This window comes from Solanum pennellii, chromosome 1, assembly GCF_001406875.1.
Source record: "Solanum pennellii chromosome 1, SPENNV200".
Taxonomy (NCBI): Eukaryota; Viridiplantae; Streptophyta; class Magnoliopsida; order Solanales; family Solanaceae; genus Solanum; species Solanum pennellii.
In genome coordinates, this window is record NC_028637.1 from 11147456 (window position 1) to 11167425 (window position 19970).

Genomic DNA, 19970 nt, shown 5'->3' on the forward strand with positions numbered 1-19970 from the left:
AATGGGTCACAAGGGTTCAAATGGAGAGGTAGACCATGGAGATATTAGGCCGGCATTTGGATGAGGTTGATGAAAAGTTCAAGACTCTAAAGGAATTCAACCTTGGGAAAACAACAACATCCGCAAGGAGTTGGAGGGACGCCAGCATGCCGAGTTCGAGATGAAGGAGGCCATCACTTTCTTGGACTGTCGGCTCAATGATGTGCTAAGTATGATTGCAGCTATTAGATTCGAGAATAAAGCATTCAATGAGGGCGTGTAAGCTGAAGGATCGACAGCATCCGGCCGATATAGGGATTACAAGGTTGACGCTCCCAAGTCACATATGTTCAAAGGCATCCGTGACACCCATGAAGCGGAGAACTTCTTATGGCACTTGGAGAATTACTTCAACTGTAGTTCGGTAAAGAGTGACAATAACAATATCAACATTGTCGTGTTGTATCCTCAAGGCTTGTCATAGTGTAAACCTTATAAACTCAAACATGATACTTGAAGTACCCATAGAATGTAGTTTCAATTTTTGAAGTTTGTGGTTTGATATTTTCATTTCATTTGCAAGAGAGGAGATGCCGAAAAAATTAGGTCAAACTAGGATGATGTGGACCTTCTTAATATTTATTTGATCTTTGTGAAAGGATTTTACCGATCTTGTTAAAGTATTTCGTTGTCAAGAAGAGTGCGCCCATATCTTGATCACTTCATGAATATATGAAATTTTAGAGATTCATATTCAAAGAAATATACGCAGTTTATATAAGTGTTATAAAAGTGTGAGCTAGAGTTTAGGGTAAGTAGTCTACAAATACCCTAAATTAAATTTGATTCATCTTGTAGAGTCCCACATAATTTTGTTGTCTCAAATGTCAACTTTTTGTCCCATGAATTTTTTTGGGACGCATAGTTCACTTAATAGTCTTGCTTGATAGAGTTTTATTGGTTGAGGTCTAATCAACTATTCCAGAAGAGGTCTTATGCTTAGAAACGTGGTATCTTTGTCGAAGCCAGTATTAACAAGGATCTCTCTCTGGCAAGGGACTAAACGTGGACACAAGATCTAAACGTGGACACAAGATCTAATTTCTCAAAATCCTTAAAAGTACAACATAGCCTTTGTAGATCTAGCGAGGCGTGAAGAATGTGCTCATGCAGGCTAGCCATAACTGCAGATTGAGCATAACATTCAATATTTACAAAAGTAGACTGCAAAAAAGAAATTAGTCTTGGAATCAGTCTCGAATATGTGTTGTAACGACATAATAAAGCACTACATCTCCAAGAAATTCCAAGTGCTAATATCATCTTGGTATCTCAGGTAGCATGTAAGATCTGTGAGTTAGAGATTTAACAAACAACGATGAGTCACAAAACTTGTAAAGTAGTAGTGATTTCCAAGAACCGTATATTGACTAGATTCTTAACATTCACGAGGAAGTTCCTTAGCATAGGTGCATCAATAAAATCAATGTCCATCCAGATCCATTTCAATAAATGATAAAGTTTCTACTTCCACGCCTAAGCTGAGGTAGGTACCTATTTGTGCCTCACCACATTAGCTACTATCTTACTTATAATCTCCTACTTTACCCGATTATACATTTCTATCGAAGGCAAACTCTTTGAAAATGTTTTGAACTTGAGAATCAGCCCTAGGAATGAACCCCATTTTAAGATTTAATGGTTCATTACGGATAAATCTCAAAATTTTACGAGCACATCAAGGCTTGAACAATGCAACACTCTAAATTATTTTAATTTTCTTAATGTTGAAAGACCCTCATGATGATTTTCATAAGTCTTAAACAAATGTTTACTTATAGCATATTTGAGAAAAGAAATTCCAAGTTACCTAAGTGATTCCAAATAAAACTTCTGCATGCATTTCTTTTTTGTCAACACTTTCAAAACCTTAGCACTTTGGATAAAAAATTTTAGTTTTCCCTATGAAGTCCAAAGGTTCTAGAAGACAGATAGTAATTGGCGGAAGATTCTTGTCCTAGAGAATCTTATTAATCTAAGGTATACACGTATGAGACTGAATCAGTTCGGGTGGAATATAACAGATTCACTGTCATACGTGTATACCTTAGAATTCATAATATTATCAAGGTTTGGAATCTCTCCTAATACCTATCTTTCATGCTACGACCTTAAGATTTTATATGAGAAGCAGTCATGCAGAAGAAACTTGAACTGCAAGCAAAAACTTTGTATCCCAATTGCTAAGGTTTTGGAAATAATGACAACAAATAAATGCCTCTAGAAGTTACATTTGGAATAACTTGGGAAACTTAGAAACTCTATTCTCAAATGTGATGTTAGTATACAATTATTAAAGACTTATGAAAGTCATCACTAGGGTTTTCTCAAAATTTAGAAAAATAAAATCATTTCCAATTTTACACTATGCAAGTTTGAATGTGCTCGTAAAATATCAAAAATCATCTATAATGAACCATTCAATCTTAAAATGTGAATCATTTCTGATGACAATTCTCGAGTTCGTTACTTTGGTTAATAGTTCCTATTGCCTTCAATAAAAATGTATTTTGGGCTAAGACAAACTATTAGAAATAGTAAGAAGTAGTTGATGTGGTTGAGGCACAGATAGGTTCCTTCCTCAACTTGTGTGGGGAAGTAGCGGCTTTACCATTTATGAAATAACTTTTGTTGTACAGTAATTTTGTCGATACACCTATGACAAGACTCTTCCCTATGAATGCTGAGAAACAAGTTAATATGTCTGGTACTTTGAATCCCTGCTACATTACAAGTTCCATGATAATTCACTGCATGGTGAAGCTCTAACTCAAGGATCATACAAGCTACATGAGATTCCACGATGATATCAACACTAGGAATTCTTGGAGATACAATGCTAGATTATGTTGTTACAACATATATCTATTTCAACTATTCAAACTGACTCCATAACTAATTATTGATTTGATGTATGCTTCTATTAACAATGAATGATATGCTCAATCTGCAGAAAAAGGTTGGCATGCACAAGCACCTTCTTCTTCATGCCTCGCCAAATTTGCAAAGACTGTACAGTTGAGGATTGTTGAAAATCAGAGTGTTTATGTTCTGAAATTGTTTCCAATTTGTGTTATAAAATAAGAAATTACTGATTCTAATAAATTATTCTTAAACATGAAGTAACTGAAATTTATAGAAATCGTAAGAGAGATGAACAAAAATTTAATTCAAATAAAGTAAAATTTGTAAGAAATATACCAAAATCTTAAAAACCTTTTAAATCGGAAAAAGATCAAGTCCACTGAACTTAAAGTGTCCCCTTAAAGAAATTATTCCCCTCTAGTATCCGAGGTTTGATTTTTTATATAACCTCCTAGTTTAAAATGATCTTAATCAGCATAGTGTAGATACCAAAAACTCTATTGTCAGTGCACCAATCAATATTAGGAAAGTACATGAAGGAAAATGTGTTCAGACGACGACAAAGAAGAAGATCATAAAATTAGTAAGGAAATATTCTGAAGAATGAGTGGTATTTATAGGCAAGAAGAATAGGTTCCGAAAGGTTGCAACGCTTTCAGAATTCACATGACCATTAATGAAAGTTTGCAACCTTTCAAATGGTACTGAATGTTCCTGAAAGTTTGAACCTTTTAGAACAGTCATGGCAGAAAATTTAAATAAAATGGGATAGTAAAAATAAAATGGGTTGCACGCAGATCCGAGTCAGGTTGGGTTAGTCAACTAAAAAGTTGAAACATTTCGGCTAATTTTCAACTTCTGTTATCATATAATTAATTGAAAACATTTTTGGTCATTTAATTAATTATTTAATTAAAATAAATTTTTTCCAAAAAATAATCTCTCGATCATTTGCCGAAGCCAAATACGAAGCCGAAGCTGCGACGAGCGAGCGACAACGACGATGGCGCGAGGGGGTCCCTCTTTCCAACCCTTTTAACAATTACTAGAAGTGTTTCTGTATTTAAAGTCTCATATTTTTCTTTTCACCACCGATGAGGGGCAAACACCTTTTAATTAAAGCATAAGAGGACTTTTCAAATTCCCAACTCTTCAAGTTCTCAACATTTCAAATTCCTCTCTTTCCCTCTATTTCCCAACAATTCTTGCTACATACCCAACAATCCACCACATTGACCGGAATGGTTATAACATAGGAATGCACGGACAATTGTGTACTTTATAGTAAATAATTAATTGCATCTTGATAAGTACGTTTCCCCTTGGACTTTCCGCAGTGAACATATGTCGGATATACTCGGTCAAACGGTAGATGTGATATCTTTGAACCGACTCAGTTTACTTATAGCACATGCTATATCTGGTCGCGTACAATTCATTGTATACATCAAACTTCCCAACACTCTGGCATATTCCATTGGGAGTCCTTCATTCTTTTTTAATGTACAGCTTAAGTCAATTGGAGTTTTGATAACATTGAAATTCAAGTACTTGAACTTATCCAATACATTTTCAGTATAATGAGATTGAGATTATGCTAGTCCCTAGGGAGTTTTGATAATCCTGGACCTCTAATATCAAATCAGCAACTCCTAAGTACTTCATATCGAACTTGCTGAACAGCATGCGCTTAGTATCATTTATATCGTCAATGTCTTTACTCATTATTAACATGTCATCAACATACAAACAAACAATGACTTCATGATTCATAACATTTTTAATGTAAACACATTTATCACATTCGTTAATCTTGAATCAATTTGCCAACATTGTTTGGTCAAATTTAGCATGTCATTGTTTGGGTGCTTGCTTCAGTCCGTATAGTGATTTCACAAGTCTGCGCACTTTCTTTCTTTACCAGGAACTGTAAACCCTTAAGGTTTTTCATTGTATATTTGTTCCTCCAACACTCCATTTAAGAAGGTTGTCTTTACATCTATTTGGTTGATTTTAAGATCATGCACTGCTGCTTGTGCTATTAACATCCTAATTGATGTTATCTCTGTTACTGGAGAGTATGTGTCAAAGTAGTCTTGTGTCTGTACCTTTTGACTACGAGTCTATCTTAATATTTGTCAATAGTCCCATAACATTTCATTTTCCTTTTATAGATCCACTTTGATCCTAAAGGTTTATTTCCTTGATGAAGATCAACCAATTCCTAAGTGTGATTACTTAAAATTGATTTGATCTCACGATTAACTGCTTCTTTCCAATAAGTTGACTCAGACGAAGACATAACTGCTTTAAATGTTTGAGGCTCTTTTTCAAGCAGTATTGCTACAAAATCTGGTCCAAAATAAGCAGATTTTTGTTGGCGAGTACTACGCCTAGGTTCCTCACTAGTTAGAATATTTTCCAATGATTCTTCTCGTGGTCGTTTAGGTCTTTCACTTGTTGACTCACTTTCTATTTTATACTGATAAATGTTTCAAAAAAACTCTGCATTATCTGATTTAATTATGGTATTAATATGGATCTAAGGATTATATGATTTTTGAACTAAAAACCGACAGACTTTAGTCTTCACAGCATACCCAATAAAGACTCAATTTAGTGTTTTGGGTCAAATTTTTACCATCTTCGGTAAAGAAACCTCTACCTTCGCTAAACACCCCCAAACTTTGAAATATTTTAAGTTGGGTTTCTATCCTTTCCACAACTCATATGGAATTGATTATGTTTTTCGATGGGGTACTCTATTGAGTATTTTATTACCTGTAAGGATGGCATTCCCCAAAAGGATTTATGGTGAACCAGAATTGATCATTAAGGCATTCATCATTTCCATTAATGTTCTGTTCTTCCGTTCTGCCAAACCATTTGACTGTGGTGTATAAGGTGCAGTAGTTTGATGCATAATACCATATTCCAAATATATATCTGCAAAAGGATATTCTTATTCTCCACCCCTATCACTCCGAGTCATTTTTATCTTTAGATTCAATGGATTCTCCACTTCATTTTTGTATTGCTTGAATGCATCAATTGTTTCATCCTTACTATTAAGCAAATATACATAACAAAATTGAGTGAGTCATCAATAAAAGTTATAAAATACTTTTTCCCACCACGAGATGGTGTTGACTTCATATCGCATATATCTGTGTGAATTAAGTCTAAAGTTTTAGAATATCTTTCAATAGACTTAAAAGGATTTATAACAAACTTACTTTCCACACAAATTTTTCATTTCGATTTATCATATTTAAAATCAGGCAATACTTCTAGATTAACCCATTTTCGCAAGGCTTTTTAATTTACATGTCCCAAACAGGCATGCCATAAATCATTTAACTCCAATAAGTAAACAGAAGCAGAATTTTTATTAGTACTTTCAACAACCATTACATTCAGTTTGAAAAGACCCTCATTGAGGTAGCCCTTTCCTATGAACATTTCATTCTTACTTGTTAGAGCTTTATCACTAACTAGGACACACTTAAACCCATTCTTAACGAGTAGTGCAGCATAAACTTAATTCTTCCCAATAGTAGTTACATGCAGAGCATTGTTCAAAGTCAACACCTTGCCGGATGTCATATTCAACATTAATTTCCCAGTTCCTGCAATCCTTGTTGATGCTGTGTTTCCCATGAACAAATCTTCATCGTACTCAGCAGGAGTGTACGTTGCAAAGGCTTCTTTTGCAGAGAAAATATGTCTAGTGGCACTTGAGTCGAGAAACCACTCCCTGTGATTTCCAACCAAGTTACACTCTGAGGTCATTGCACAAAAGTCATCTGCATCTTCCATCTTCTCCATCATGTTTGCTTGACTTTTGCCTTTGCCTTTAGACTCTCATATTTTTCTTTCCACCACCGTTGAAGAAAAAATGCCTTTTCATTAAATCAAAAGAGGACTTTTCAAGTTCCCAACTGTTCAAGTTCTCAACTTTTCAAATTCCTCTCTTTCCCTCTATTTCCCATCTTCTGGCTATATACCCAACAAAAACTACTTCCAAAATGTGGTTGGAGATACTATTGGGTTCGTTGTTTGTGCGATCTTTGTTGATTCTAGATCCAAAAACTCGACATTCGTAGACATCAAATTTGTGTGGCACTCTACTAGATGAGTCAAATTTCAATTAGGCCTTCTTGAAAACTACTCCTGGCTTACACTATATAAAGTTTAATATATCCCTTAGAGAGGGATCTTGAAAATTTCATAAATTCATGAGATATTTACAAAGATATCAAGATGTGGGTGGAATCGTCTTGATAACCAAATACTTTAAAAAAAAGATCCATAGAAACCTATTTAAATGGATATCAAATAAAATTCATTTAAGGTGCAAATTATCCGTTAGAAGAATCAAGAGAGGGATATAATTATACCCAAACTATTAATTAATAAAATATTCTTGTTTCATCATATTTATATTGTGGTCGGAGTTTAATTTCCATAAATAAGATTTAGTACAAACAAATTTTGTCTCCTTGAACCTAAAAAATATTTATAATTTCTTTTCGGGTTTGATTAGTTCGATCAGAATTGATTATTTGGTAAAATTCGTTAGAAATTGAAGAAAAAAAAATGAATATTTGTTGATCAAATCATTCATTCCGTAGTCTGATAGATCTTTTGTAGAAATTAATTAATCAGACAAGCGTAAAGATAGATCAGGTGCCTTTGGGGTCATCTCTTACCTTCTATGTAGTATTTATCTCCCCAAAGCTTGGAGATGCACACACAAGAAGAGGCCTTATGTTTAAAAATGTATTAAATATCTTTTTCAAAGCTAGACTCAACAAAGGTCGCTCCAATAAAGTACCTAACAACATCCCCAACCACATTTGGGAAAGTAGTTTCACTCTCCCATCCAAACGTAGACACAATATCCAATTTCTCAAATTTCACAACTGTATAACATATCTTCCTTTGCAGATCTTGCGAGGCATGAAGAATATGCTCATGCAGTCAAGCCTTTATTGCAGATTGAGTATATCATTAATAATTTACAAAAGTAGACAACAAATAATTAATTATTCTTGTTATCAGCTTCGAATATTTGAAATAGAGATATGTTGTAACAACATAATCTAGCATTACATCTCCAAGAAATTTCATGTGCTAATAGCATCGTGGAATCTCATGTAGTACGTAAGATCCGTGAGTTAGCATTTGAACAATCAGCGAAGGGTCGTGAAACTTGTAGTGTAGCAGTGATTTCTATGTACCGTACATTGACTAGTTTCTTAGCATTCACGATGAAGTGCCTTAAGATATGTGCATAAATAATATCAATATCCATCCCGATCCATTTGATAAATGATAAAGCTTTACGTTGCCCGTTTGAGCTGAGGTAGGCACCTGTTAGTGCCTCAACCACATCAACTACTCTCTTGTTTTTAATCTCCTATACTTTACCCTACAACACATTTCTACTGAAGGCATCAAGAAACTTTTTTCAAGTTGTAAACATGAGGATTATCACTATGAATTGTCCACACTTTAAGATAGAATGGTTCATTACGGATAAATCTCAGAATTTTATGAGCACATCAAAGCTTCAGTGATGAAACATTGGAAATGATTTTATTTTTCTTAATGTTGAGAAGACCCTCATGATAATTTTCATAAGTCTTAAACGATTGTATACTAATAGCATATATGAGAAAAGAGTCGTCAAGCTTTTCAAGTGATTCCAAATAAAAATTCTGGAGACATTTCTTTGTTGTCATTACTTCCAAAATCTTAGCGGTTGGGATACAAAGTTTTACTTTGTGGTGATTCAAAAGCATTCTTTTCAAGTTTAGTCGGCATGGATGCTTTCCTATAAGGTCTAATGGTTCTAGAACGGTAGATAGTTATCGTTGACCTCAAGAATCTTATAAATTCTAGACATGCACATATGGTAGTGAATCCCCAAACTCCGCCGAACAGATTCACTGCTATATGTATATACCTTAGAATTCATAAGATTCTCGAGGTCAAGAATATTTTGCCAATAACTATCTGCCGTGCTAGAACCTTTAGACTTTATTGGGGAAGCATTCATACTGAATAAACTTGAAAAGAATACTATCGGATCATTGCAAACTAAAACTTTGCATCCCAACTGGTAAGATTTTGGAAGGAATGACAACAAAGAAATGCCTCTAGAAGTTTCATTCAGATTCACTTGGGAAACTTGGAGAATCTTTTCTCAGAATTAAGAATTATGAAAGTCAGCACGAGTTTTACCCAGAATTAAGAAAATAATTCATTTCCGAGGTTACACTTTGCAACTTTGGATACGCTCGTAAAATATGAAATTTATGCATAATGAACAATTTGATCTTCTAATGTGAATCATTCCTGATGATAATTCTCAAGTTCTTCGACTATGAGTTCCCTTTGCATTCAATAAAAAGTTATAGTAGGCTAAGGCAAACGATTAGAAATAGTAAGAAGTAGTTAATGTGGTTGAGGAAGTAATAGGTGCCTACCTCTGCTCGTGTGGGGAAGTAGCGACTTCACCATTTATGAATTTGATTTGGTTGCACATGGATTTTGTTGATTATGAAAAGCTAGTTAATGTCTGATACTTTGAAACCTTGCTACTTACAAGTTCCATGATCCTTCATGGCTTGTTGAAAGTCTTACTCACGAATCATATTCCACAATGATATTAACGCTAGGAATTCTAGGACATGCAGTGCTAGATTATGTTGGTGCAACACATATCCATTTCAAAAATTCGAACTGACTCCATGACTAATTAATGATTTGATGTAAGCTTCTGTAAACAATGAATAATATGCTCAATCTGCACTTAAGGATCGCAAGCACAAGCACCTTTTTAATGCCTCGCGAAATCTGCAAAGACAGATATGTTGTACTACTGAGGATTTTTGAGAAATTTGATCATGTGTCTACATTCGGATGGGAATCTGAAACGTGCTTGGAGTTGTTGTTGGGTCCTCTGTTGGTGCGATCCCTTAAGACCTCTCCTGGAACCGTTGATTACACCTCAAACAATAAACTCCAACCAATAAGAGAGTTAAGTAAACTATGTCCATAGAAAAGTTATTTAAAAAAGAAATCAGTTTCTTCAATAGACAGAGATTCGACATTTGTAGACATCAAAATTGTGTGGGACTCTACAAGATGAGTCAAACTTCATTTAGAATTCTTGAAGACTAATCCTAACTCATACTATATAAAGGGTACTATATCCCTTAGAGAGGGATCTCGAAAATTTCATAAATTCATGGAACATTTACAAATAGATCAAGATGTGGGCGGACTCTTTGTGACCACAAATACTTCATGAAAGTGCACAAATCCTCTTTACATAAGATCAAATAAAATCCATTTTAGGTGCAAATTATCCTACAGAAGAATCAAGAAATTCACAAATTGTACTCAAACTGTTAATTAGTAACATATTCTTCTTTCTTCATATTTATTTCTTAGTTGGAGTTTATTTTCAATACATCAAATTTGTATCAAAGAAATTGCCTCCTAGAACCCTAACTAAAATTTATAATTTATTTGGGGTTTTATTAGTTTGATCCGAGTTGAAGAATTGGTCAGAATCCATTCGACATTGTTGAAAGAACTGAATGTTCATTCATCAAATCCTTCACTGAATAGTCAAATAGATCGTTTGACGAAATTAATTAACAAGAGAGAGTTAAGATAGATCAAGTGTCTTTAGGGTCATCTCATACCTTCTAAGTAGTATTTATCTCCAAATAGATCGATATACACACACAAGACTTAATGAAGTTTAACTTCAAAATTGTTTCTTGTGAGTTGTCATTAGATGTTACAAAATGTGGAGTTGGTTGAGTCCGACAGAGTGGACTACACTACTTTTCACATGTGGGGCCTATCTAGGAAGTGGTGTCAGTCTGATGTCGATACTAGAACAACATGTTCATTCGCTGTAACTTCAGTTTGAGAAATTGACATAAGATGGTTTTTTACTTACAAAGACTTATAGAGATTATTGGACAAACTAAAGAATACTTCATCTTTTTATAAATCTCTCTTTATTTCTTTTTAAATATTTTTTACTTATGATGTTTGAAGAATTTTGAGTTTTCACTAATGTTTTGTTTGATCCACATTTATGATGGTTTTTACAGTATCAAAATTATCTACGAGATACAAAATATATCAAAGATGTATTTGTTGAGTTAATACTTTAGTTGAGTTCATTCTAACTATGTTAATTGAGTCTAATGCAAAGATATAACAACAATACGTTCTAAAAGAGAATACGTATCCCTTCCAATAAATAAACAAGAGGTTTCTGTAAAAGTTAAGTAATGGTCTTTAATGCCATTAATCTGGACAATCTGTTTCTTAAAATGAAAAAGAAAAATGAACTCTTCTATTTGAAACTCCTCCTCTTGAAATATCTATATAAGAATAAAAATTTGTAAGAATAAAAAATACAACATCAACCACAAAGAAAAAGAGAAAAAAAAATTCCCTCCTTCCATCATATTCTTTTGAAATTTTTTGAAATTTGGTTTTGGGAAACTACCAAACTCTTAGCAACGAGTGCACGTGTTTGAGAGCAACTGTGGAACCTTGAGAGCGACGACTATAACGATTTGCATCAAAGTGAAGCCGAAATCGCTTTCAAGTCTAATATCAATATTGTAGCATTTTTCATAACAATTTTAAAGCGGTCTTCCTAACATATAATATTGATAAATGACTATTTCTTTGAACAGAACTTTTAATGATTTGTCAAAACATGAGCCTTTGGATGGAAATAATTTTAAACGATGGTCACAAAAACTTTTATTATTATTTGAACAATTACAAGTTGAATATGTTTTATTTAAAGAACCTTCTATGAATAGCTCTAACACTAATACTGAGTCTAGGAATGTTATAACTGTTAACGATGTTGCTAAAAAGAAGTTTCAAAAGGATAACAAAATTTTTAGAGGACATTTGCTAAATCATATGTCTAATCCTTTGTTTTGTTTATTTTTAAACTATAAATATGCCAAAGAAATATGGGATAGTTTGGCAAAGAAATATGGTGCTGATGATGCAGGAAAGAAAAAATATGTTGTCTGTCAGTGGATTAAATTCCTAATGGTTGATAATAAGCCAATAATGGAACATGTTCACGAATATGAGAACTTTACTGGTGATGTTCTCAATGAGGACATGAAGATACTTGAGCTATTTCAGGCTAATATTCTTCTTATAAAATTTCTACCATCTTGGGGTGATTATAAAAATCAGTTAAAACATAAGAAAAATAATTTAACCCTTCGAGAACCTATAAGTCACATGAGGACCAAAGAGGCGAACCATCTCAAATATAAGATGGAAGAACTTTCTATTAATTCGTCTAAAGCTAATCTTGTTTTATTTTCTGATACTTTTGTGAAAAAGACAAGTTAAAAGGAAAATAGAAGAAAGTCTTGAAAAGGGAACTTATGAAGAAGAAAAATCAATTCAACAAGCCGGAGAGTCAAATTCAAAAATTTAAGGGTCTGGTTTTGTTTGTGGAAAAGTTGGTCACAGAGGTGTCAGGTGCAATCAAAGAAAAGGGCAAGACTCAAAGAAGGAAGGTCAAAGTGATGTCCAAGCCAATCATGCTGAAGGTAATGAAGTGATTGTTGTTGTAGACGTTGAGGAAAATCTGGTGGCAAATAAAATTGACTGGGTGCTAGACACAAGCGCTTCAAGGCATTTCTCTGCCAATAAAGAGTTATTACATGACTTTGAGGAGTCTACTGATAGATAGTGTGTATATATGGATAACTCCACTACTGCTGTAGTAATGGGTAAAGGAAAAGTTTTCCTTGAATTAACTTCTGGAAAGACATTATCCTTGAACAATGTTTTATATGTTCCCTCCCTCCGTAGAAACATAGTTTCGTGAGCACTTCTCAACAAAGTAGGCCTTAAACATGTATTTGAAGATGATATAATAATTATGTCTCGCGGAGGAGACTTTGTTGGGAAGGGATATCTTAGTGGAGGATCATTTGTCTTAAACATTGTTCAAGAGATTGTCAATAATGCAAGCATTTCAAATTCTGCTTATATTGTTGAGTCTATTAATTTATGGCATGTTAGACTAGGTCATGTTAATATTGCTTCTATTCAAATGCTCAGAAAAATGGAATTAATTCCTGATAAAAACTGATTATTTTTCTAAATGTCATGTGTGCGTAGAAGCAAAGCATGCAAAGAAACCTTTCAAATCTATTATTAGTAGAAAGAATTAATTACTTGAACTAATACATCAGGTTTTGCAGATTTCAAGAACACTGTTAGCAAAGGTGAAAAAAGTATTAAATTACTTTTGTTGATGACTTTTCAAGATACACTAAGGTATATCTTCTTAAGTCAAAAGATGAAGCCGAGAGCATGTTTTGAAATTTAAAGCTGAAGTGGAAAATGAAGATGTTTAGATCTGATAGGGGTGGTGAATATATTACTAAAACTCTAGAAGATTTTTTTGAGAAAAATGGTATTATACATGAAGTTAGTTCTCCATATACTCCCCAACAAAATGGTTTAGCCGAAGAGAAAAATAGAACCCTCAAAGAAATGATGAACTCTATGCATTTAAGCTCTGGTCTATCTAACAATATGTGGGGAGAAGCAGTCTTGTCTGCATGTTATATTCTTAATACAGTCCCGCATAAGAAGGACCACATATGAGTTGTAGAAACGGTTTGCTCCCAACTTGAAATTTCTGGAAGTGTGTGGGTGTTTGGCTAAGGTTGGTCTACCTGATTTTAAACGAGTAAATGTTGGTTCTAAGACTTCTGATACTATCCTTATTGGTTATGCTCAAAATAGTGTTGCATATAGATTTATGTATCTAAATGATCATTCTATTCGTGAATCTTGAGATGCAGAATTTTTTGAGTATATTTTTCCTTTGAAAAACAATGTGCCGAGTGATGCGCAAAATAATGCTTCAATGTCTATGTCTATTAATTCGCATGTTGTACCTTCTTCTAGAGTTATTTCTTATGATCATGAAAATGAACATAGAAGGAGTAAGAATCGTAGAATTGAGACAAGTTTTGGTCATGATTTTATCACTACTTTCTTAACTGAAAATTTTGATATTAATATTTTAAATGACGAATTAGTGTCTATTTATTTAATAGAAGAAGACTCTAAGACTTATGATGAAGCAATGATATCAATAGATGTTATATTGTGGAAAGAGGCTATTAAAAGAGAATTAGACTCCATAGTTTCTAATAACAGTTGGGGCTTGTATGATTTACCTGAAGGTTGTAAGACCATAAGTAGCAAATGGATATTTAAGAAGAAATTGAGACATGATTGTACAATTGATAAATATAAGGCTAGACTTGTGATTAGTGGTTTTAACCAAAAGAAAGCTGTTTTTGCGGCAGGGAAGTTGCAATAGGCGGGAACAAGCGAAACAGGGCATTCCGCCACCTACTGTAAGGAAAGAAATTTGCAAAAAAAAAAAATAATTTTGTATATAAAGATTTGGGAATACTTTGATACTTATTCTCCTGTGACTAAAATAGCGACCATTATAACTCTTATTGCTTTGGCCTCTATTCAGGACTTAGTTGTACAACAAATGGATGTCAAAACAACATTTCTAAATGGTGATGTAAAGGAATAGACCTATATGACTCAACCTGAGGGTTTTGGTGGTTCCTGGACAAGTGGATAAAGTATGCAAACTGAGAAAGTCCTTGTATGGACTAAAACAAGCACTTAAGCAATGGCTATGTGTTTACTTTGGGTGCAGGCGCTATTTCGTCGAAGTCTTCTAAAGAGACTTGTATAGAACATTCTACCATGGAATCAGAATTCATTGCACTCGAGTTGGCAGGGGAAGAAGCTGAATGAATGAGAAATCTTTTGGCAGATACGCCTTTGTAGGGAAGACAAGCTTCACCAGTTTCTCTTCACTGTAAGTCACAAGCAGTAATTGGAATTGCCAAAAATAGTGTGTACAATGGAAAAAAGAGACATATTCGCATCAGACATGATGCATTTAAACAGTTGTTGAAACGGGGTGTTTTTTCCTTGGAATATGTAAGGTCCGAAAGAAATTTGGAGGACCCTATGACCAAGGGCTTGAAACTAAAATAATCCTTGAAACGTCGAGGGGGATAGGGATAAATACCATTGATTGAGGTAATGTGGTGGACCAGTTAGACCTCAATATACACCACATTTCTCTCCCCAATGCGTTAGGCAGTGTTTTATAAGGTTGAGCTTATTTTTCTCTTAATGATTCTATTGCCGAAAGGTGATCTATTTGAGATAGACTTGATGGAGTCACCTATGTGAGTGTAAATATATGGTGTCCTTTTATGAAAGACTTGGGTCGTCTTTCTAGAGCACTCATAAGACCTAAGGTGTGTGTGCATGACCATAAAAGCAATTTGTTTGTGTCGCGGAGGTTTCTTAAAATTTAAAGATATAGTATGTGTTATTGAGGTCTCAATTTATATCCATTCAGTTCAAGAGTACTTCACTTTGTATATATTGAGTTGTTGGCCCATTTTCACTATGCGTTAATTCAAATCGAAAGATATTGACACTTAAGTACATGTTCCTTCCTTTTGTCCAAAAGTCAGTTCTTACTCTTTATTTTTGTGTTGATGGGGGATTGTTGAGTTAATACTATAGTTGATTTAATTCAAACTATTTTTAATTAAGTCTAATACAAAAAAAATAACAGCAATACGTTTAAAAGGAGATAACATATCCGTTCCAATAAACAAACAAGAGGTTTCTATAAAAGTGAAATAATGGCATTTAATGCCATTAATCTTGACAATCCATTTCTTAAAATGAAATAGAAAAATTAACTCTTCTATTTGAAACTCTTCCTCTTGAAATATCAATATAAGAATGACAATTTGTGAGCATAATAAATACAACATCAACCATAAAAGAGAAGAAAAAAGAATTTCCCTCCTTTCATCATATTCTTTGAATATTTTTGGGCAATTGGTTTTACGCAAGCTCCAAACTCTTAGCCACGAGTGCACATGTTTGAGAGTTACTATTAAACCTTGAGGAGAGACCGGCTATAACGATTTGCATCGGAGTCAAGCCAAAATTGGATTCAAGGCAAGGGCTTGCCACGACACAGTATTTGTGATAAGTTCTTTACTACGTTGTAATTCCAATATAATATCAGCATTGTAGTATATTTCCTAATAGTATTATCTTTTCTAAACCTTAAGTTTTGGAGGACAAATAAAGTATCAGAAACTGGTACAATCTGCACTAAATTTTATTTTATTTTCAAATAAAATGTTTTTGATTTCATTTTATCATTACAAAAAAATAATCCCAGTATCACTAAACATCAAAACTCCATTGTTAAAATATATAGGGAAAAATTGTCAAATAATACTATTAGCTATATATTTTTTAATAAAGAATTTCCTAGCTAATTTATGTTTTCATTATAAATATCACTAATTTATTGTTAGATTTGATTATTGGCTCCAAATAATTCTTCATTAGTTGTTTCTACTTTCATTGTCCAAATCTATGTTGCATATTTATTTTCTTGGTACACTAAAATAAATCTCAAAAGGAAAAATTAAATTCTGACAAGTCAAATTGCGTAAATATTCCAAGAGAAAAAACATCATACTATTGTTAGAGAAAGTGAAAATGTAGGAGGGGATTACAAAGTAGAAGTCGAACCCTCATAAATAAATTGAAACTTCTGCTAGTCAATCAACATAACTACTAAGATTCTTCAACTAGCAATTCTTTGTATGTAATGATCATTATTTCTCAATGACTCTGTAAGATTATTTACAATCTCTCTTCAAATGCATAATTTATTCTTCATCTCTATCGAGTGTTTATAATTTTCATTAATAGCAATATGAGAGTGAAATTATATATATATTAATGCATTTTTAATTAAAAGTTGACAACAAAAAAGCAATATCGTAATTTATTATCAATGTATATCAGAGACTATAATTAATCTCCTAACCCTTGTCATATGCCTTTTTTAATATCAAGATTTTATGTTTAATTTTGACCGTTGCACGCGAATTTCAAATAAATTTTGTTGCGTCAAATTAAATTCTGTTATTTATCTCATTCTGAATTAATTTATCAGATAAAAGAAATTGATTAAGGTCACATAATTTGTCAAATTCAAATCCAAATTCGAAGCCGAAGCGGAGGTCAATCGAGCAACGACGGCGCGAGGGGGTACCGTCTTCTCAAACCTTTAAGAAGTAAAGGAAGTGTTTCCTAATATAAGGACAACAATTTCCTTTCTTCTACCGATATGGGATAAATGACTGTTCATTTGCACTTTGCAAATAATTTTTCATTTTCCCTCCAAAATTGGTTCCTCCTCATTGCATTTTTCTCTTCTCGTTTCCTATTTGCACTTTGCTAAAACCTAACATTTACTGCCCCTATAATCTTCCTTTTCATCATTGGAAGGAAGAATTTCTCCCTTATAAATAATGATTGTCTTACTTTGTTAGCAGAACGTTGAGAGTAATTGCATTTTATTTAGTGATTGAACATGGACAGTCATATTGGACATAACTTCTCATTGAAACTCTATTATTTCACTCATTATTTTATTTTTGTATGTCTTATCACTCATGTAACATCTACTTCATTTTTCTACCCAATTTACTACCTCATAATCTTCCTATTCATTGCAAGGAATTATTTCTCTACTACAAATAGTGATGATCTTACTTTTTTTAGTATTATAAAATATAGAGTGCATAAAAGGGAGTTAAAAAGAAAGTTCTTATTATAGAGTTCTGGATTCAACTCTTGTTCAGTATTTATTTAGTTGTACTTTGAAATTCAGGTATGTTGTCTGGAGGGGACAAATTAAGAAGGTTATTGCTAGATTTTTGAAAAGAGTTTGTTTCATGAGCTTCAATATCCTTAAAGAACGAAAAATATAGATCCATGTCTCTACCTAAAGATAATTAATTTTAAATTGTAATTTTAAAATTTCACCAACAAAAAGTAGTTGACTTTCCCGTATAAATGTATATCATCCTACAATTTTTTATTTTATATTTAACAAAGACTATGTTATCTAATCACTTGAAGAATATCTACGTGTAAACCTAAATTTTTTTTCCATATTGCTATTTTTTGTCATATTTTGTTCTTACAACCATGTTCGGAATCTATTAGAAAAAAATATTATTATCACTCAAAGATAGGAATAAAATATGTGTACATCTTAGTCTTACACTCCTCAAATTCACTTGTGGGATTATACTAAATGTTCACTATTAGAAAAACCGACATCAAAAGGGGTTTGTATAAACCCATCTTTTGAATTGTTGATCAATTAGAAAAAAATCTTTTTATTCCGTAAAGGGGTAAGATTTGTGTACATCCTGCCTCTTAGACTCAATTGTACAATAATATGTTTTTACTACTAAAATATGATATTGAGCAATATTTAATTAGCATAAGTGATGGTGAATTTTAAAAAAATTGATCATAAATCATGACAAATTGCCTTACAAAAAGATAAGGTGATCGTCAAAATTTTGTCCACAAAAATATGGATGTATCGCCAGTTTTCCACAATATTTTCTTCAACAACGAAAATATCATATTGATTTATTTGTGTCTCAATACATTGGTGATATTTCTGAAGGAAGTGGAATTGATACACTCCCTACTAGTATTGTTGAGCTCCGTCTTGTTGTACTTTGTAGTTTTAGAAAAATCAAATCATTCTTTTGCTATTAAACTAAAACTCTGCTCTTGACAACTCAATGATATATTAATGTGTGTGTAGAACTTTTCCAGCCATTTCAATGAAATATCTTTTATATACTAATCATAAATAACTTGGTTCTACGAGTTGAAATCTCTCTTTTTGAAAGGGTTGAACACGTTGAAGTTTGGTATTTTAGCTAAGCAAGTTTGTGATGAATTAACCAATTATGGGATAATGAGTGATGAACTTGTAGAATGGTAGCTATGGGAAAGGAAAGTTGTGAAGAACACTATAATAATAATCTGGAATGTTGTTTATCCATAAAAATTTTCTTAAATTTTTTTTCTTTAATGCTCTTTCTTGAACTTTTGAGTGAAGACTCCTGTCTATCGATTATAACATAAAAGAACTCTTAACCATCATTTCTATATTCAACAGTGCTACTCTAGGAATTCTCATTCTTTATCCTCAATCCATTGAAATTTTTATTTCTCTAGTTATCCCAATATGTTATCCGTAAATTTAGGAGGAAGCATCTCACCTATATTTCTATGAACTTTTCAATATTTATGGTTAAAAATGATATTGTGAAATCACTTTGACCATACAAAATAGTAAATTATTTTAAATTTACTTCATCTCCATTACATACTCACTCCTCTACACTTGCAATACAATATTCTTACTTAAATAGTCTTTCCTATAGAAAGTAAGATACGTCAATATTGAAGATGAAAGTGTAGGTAAGGTAAGAATTCACCATATTCCCTTTAGCTAATGAGGAAAGATTATGTGGACCATTTTTCTCAAGATGATAATATTGTGCCCTCCTTATTTGATGCACATATTTTATTTTCGTAGCTACAAAATAGGTGAAAAGTATAATCGATAAGTAGGAGACCTGACATCGATCTATCATCCTCATGTACTTTTACTTGTTCGCGCATTCTTCATGCATGGAGATTCAAATTAAAGAAAAGGATTTCTACCTTTAAGCCTGTGGCATAAGTACTTGAACATGAGACGGGTTTCAATGTTTACCAAATTCCTCTATGGAGTAAATAATTCTTGGTCATTGTGCATGAAGTTCATTGAGACAATCAACAAATTCAATTCATATTGTTCTTAAATTTTTGGAGGAGCTAGAAAACTCATCAGGATTACTTCATCCTTGGTGAACAGTACGTTTCCCATACTATCATTATCTAAAGTAGACAGAAATTTTATTAATTATGTTCACGCAAAATCCGAATGTTTGTAGTTGTGAAAGGGGGATGAAGGTATTTAAAAAATGAGGAACTCACGAAAATCATGACAATTCCATATATAT

At 32.9% G+C, this 19970-nt stretch overlaps 1 pseudogene; it reads right to left on the reverse strand.

Moving 5' to 3' along the window:
* Positions 1–7689: 7689 nt before the first annotated feature.
* On the reverse strand, positions 7690–8711 carry LOC107017527 (annotated as a pseudogene).
* Between the last annotated feature and the right edge of the window lie 11259 nt (positions 8712–19970).